This window comes from Arachis duranensis, chromosome 9 (genome assembly GCF_000817695.3).
Source record: "Arachis duranensis cultivar V14167 chromosome 9, aradu.V14167.gnm2.J7QH, whole genome shotgun sequence".
Classification (NCBI taxonomy): Eukaryota; Viridiplantae; Streptophyta; class Magnoliopsida; order Fabales; family Fabaceae; genus Arachis; species Arachis duranensis.
The window spans coordinates 19,761,437-19,765,648 of NC_029780.3; positions in this window are offsets into that span (position 1 = coordinate 19,761,437).

Here is a 4,212-nt window from a genome sequence, read left to right on the forward strand (position 1 = left end):
TTAACTTAAATTAATTTTTTTTGGTAAGTATATCCAAAATTTTATATATATTAAATGGTTATAATATTTAATAGTATAGTATTTATTATAGTAATGACTTAAAAGTTAAAATACTAATTTAATTTATCATTTTTTCTTTTTTAAGATTTTTTTCGTTTTTTGATTACGCACCATTGGATGAATACTTTCAGTGTAGTGTTTTTAAGAAATCCCTACGACCCCACCTTTTATTACGCTGTCCTGTTTTTGAACATCTTTGTATTTTATTTTTTAATAATTAATAAAATATAACCTACTATTTTTGAAAAAAAGAATACTAATTTAAAATATACTTAAGTAGATCCAAGCAAGTAAGATTAGTTTAAATTTAAACTTAATGTGAGAGTCTCAAATCGATCAGGATTCATTTTTTAAAGTTTAATCTGGATAAAGTTCAGTCACCACAAAAAATTTGGACAAAGTCCATGCGTTCCCACTTAAATTGGCTCTAGATCTCCGTTGCCTGTTATAAGCAGGGTAATGGGTACTTATAAGAGTGCGACAGATACTCCTTTTTATGTTCCTCGTTCTTATTTAAAAAAATATCTCTCCTCTCCTTTCCATCTTCCTCTCGAGTTATCTTTAGATATTCCTTTAGAGAAGGTAGATACCTGCAAATATTTATATATTCTTTTAATTTTTGTAAGTAAAAAAAACTTAACCAATTAAAACATAATATAATCATCATGAAATAATCAATTCAACACAATTCATAATATGTTCATTATGAAAAATAATATTTAAAAAAAAATAAAAACATATTTTAACATAATAACGTAACATAATTTGTTAGGATGAGACTGGACGTACGTGTGTGTTTGGATTATAGTTTGCAAGGAGTTTGCATAAAATTTATTTTGTAAAATTGATTTTGATGAAAAGTAAGTTTGGGTTAACTTGATTTATATTTGGCAATCTTTATATCAAAATTAATTATAGTAAAATAAATATTGTTTAGAATATACTACTCAAAATTATTTTTAGATAAAAAATTACTAAAAGAGACATCAATTTAGATAACTTTTTTATATACATGCAAAATCAGAACACTAACAAAAAAATATAAAAAAATATTTATTATATAAATAAAATAAATACAATAAAAAATAAAAATATGAAAGAGAGTACTATAAATTTTATAATGTCAAACACAAAAAAATTTTATAATTTTTAGGTATGGTTAGTACTCTTTAATTTAGTATTATTTTGAATTATAAATTTTCATTATTCATGACTCTATTGTTATTTATAATTAATTTTTTATTTATTTTGTCCTTTTTTATATAGGACCATAATTTATATTATACAAAATCTTGATAACAAACGGAGTATATAATAATTATAATTATAAATTTTACAAAGTAAGAATTAAAAATAAAAAAAATTAATACAAAACAAAAATAGAGTATATCAAATAATAAAAAAAATTATACAAATAAAAAATAATAAAAATTTCATAAAATCAACAACATTTATCATATGAACAAAAAAAATACAATAAAAAGTGAATAAAATTCATATAAATAAAATTAAATAAAAAATAAAAAAATTTCATACACAACATAAATACAATTCAGTAAAGAATAAAAAAAATTTATATGAACAAAAAATAATAAAAATATCATAAAAATTAATAAAATATCTAAAAAATCAGAACCTATAAAAAAAAGTCAACAATATTTGTCATATGAATAAAAGAAATACAATAAAATAAATAAAAAATCATATGAATAAAGTCAATAAAAAAATTCATAAAAAAATATATAAAAAAATAATATAGTAAATGATAAAAAACTCATAAAAACATAACATGAGAAATCAGAACACTACACAAATAATATAAAAATATTTATTATATAAATAAAAATATAATAAAAAACATAAAAATTAAAATATAAAAATGAAAACTAAAAATAATAAAAAAATTAAAATATTCAATTTGTTAGTGATTGAAACAAACTTGAACGATTTTGATGAAAAAAAGTTGGAACGAAAAAACTATGAAGAAGTAGAAATAACTACAAAGAAAAAGTAGGAATAACTACAAAAAACTACTGTAAAAGTAATAGTTATTGGTATCTTTTTTATTGAAGAAAAAGAAGAGTAGGGTTAGTAAAAAAAAAATAAAATTTTTACCAAATTTTACAAGGATAATCAACATCCATGAATGTAAAACAAAGAAGCTACAAATTTTAGTTTCTCTTAAACGTGTGTTCAGAGGCAGAATCATTTCTGCGTTTAGAAAGATAAAAATTGCTAAACATAAAAGTAAAACATAATTTTTTTGTTCTTTTTAATATTGTTACTTTTTAGATATTAAAAGTTATTAATATTTAGGTTGGACTGAACTTTTATTTATACTAGACTAAATATTAATAAATTTAAAAAAAAAATTAAACCATACTTAATAAGTTATTACTATTTAAATCATATTGTGATTATAAATGTGAACATAATTTGATTGTATTACGAAATTTAATTATAATTATGACTATTAGTCATTTTGTAACACTAAAATATACTTAAATTATTTTATTGATGACAAAAATGTCTCTAAATTTTGGTATCAACAAAAATATCTTTAAATTATTTAAAGAGGTAATGATCAAATCAGTTCCCGAAAGATTCAAATGCTGACATTTTGGTATTTCACTATTGTTATAGATAAAATGGTCCTTAAAAGATTTTAAAATTTGACAAGCGTACCCACGAGTTCACCGAAGCACATTTCCGGCAAATACAGTACTGACATGGCCACTGCGTTTTCATGACATGGCAAATACCCTCCCCCACCCTAATTCTTCTCCTTCTCCTTCCCCTTCCTAACGCACTCCCCCCTTCCCCTTCCTGAATGCATTCTCCCCCTCCCCAACCCTAATCCTTCCCTCCCCCTCTCTAACCCTAATCCCCTATCTCCAACGCACTTTCCCCCTCCTCAGTCCAAAATCTCCCTTTCTAGATCCTAATCCCCTTCTCTTGCCTCTTTGAATTCTAATTCCTTTTTCACCACAGTGTCTCCTCTGTCTGGGTTCCATCTTGGCTCCATCGTGTCGTGTTCCCTCTGTGTCTAGTGTTCTTCTTCTATTCTTGCTTTGGTGGTGTCTGTATTAAGTTTTATTTTATTTTATTTTGGTTATTGTATATAAATTTGTTTGTTTTCTATGAGTTTTATTGTGATTAATCTTTTTGAATAATAATTTAACCTAAAAATTTGGGACAATTCATGATTTGGGACAACTCTGTTGATGTTGAGATTGTTGTTGCTTTGAATGGTGGTGTTGAGGGAGGAAGAAGAAAGTGTGCGTTGGAGAAGGGGGAGTAGTGGAGGTTGTTGTTGCTGTTGATGTTAAAGTTGTTGTTGCTGTGAATGGTGGTGTTGAGGGAGGAAGGAAAAGTATACATTGGGGAGGGGTTTGTGATGCGGCGGGGACTGCGATTGAGGAGAAGTGTGCGTTGGGGATGGGAGCTGTGACAGGGAGGGAGAGGGAAGGGGAGGGAGTGTACGTTGAAGAGGGAACTTTGGAGGTGGTTTGCCAAGTCACCAAAATACAGTGGCCACATCAGTACTGTGCTTGCCGAAAATGTTCTCCAATGAACTCGTGGATATGCTTGTCAAATTTCCTTGTCAAATTTTAAAATCTTTTAAAGACTATTTTGTCAATAACAATAATGAGGTACCAAAATATCAGTGTTTGAATCTTTCGAGTACTGATTTGGTCATTACCTCTTATTTAAAAATATGAAAAAAATACACATTCGCGAATCAAAACGTTTTTACATTAACAAAAAAAGTGACGTGACAAACTAAACATTCTACACAAGTACTATTAACAGAATAGGTCTTTTTATCATGACAGTATTTTAACGTATTTTTAAATTATTTGAATATATTTTTATCGATAATGGGACATTTTTGTACGAGTGCCAAAATAATTGGATGCATTTTTTGTATACCCTTTTGTTTATTCGATACAGCCAATTAGTTTCTGGTGTTTCATGAAGCATAAGAGTTGAAAATAAAGGATCATCTCGATAGCAACTGTAAAGAAATTAAGCTTTGAAATGAGGTATGCAGAAATTAAAAGTATGTGAGACAAATCTGTAAATATTAAGGGTCAACTTTAGTAACGTGACATCGAAACGAAGTTCTATAAGACGAGAATCAGGAACGAA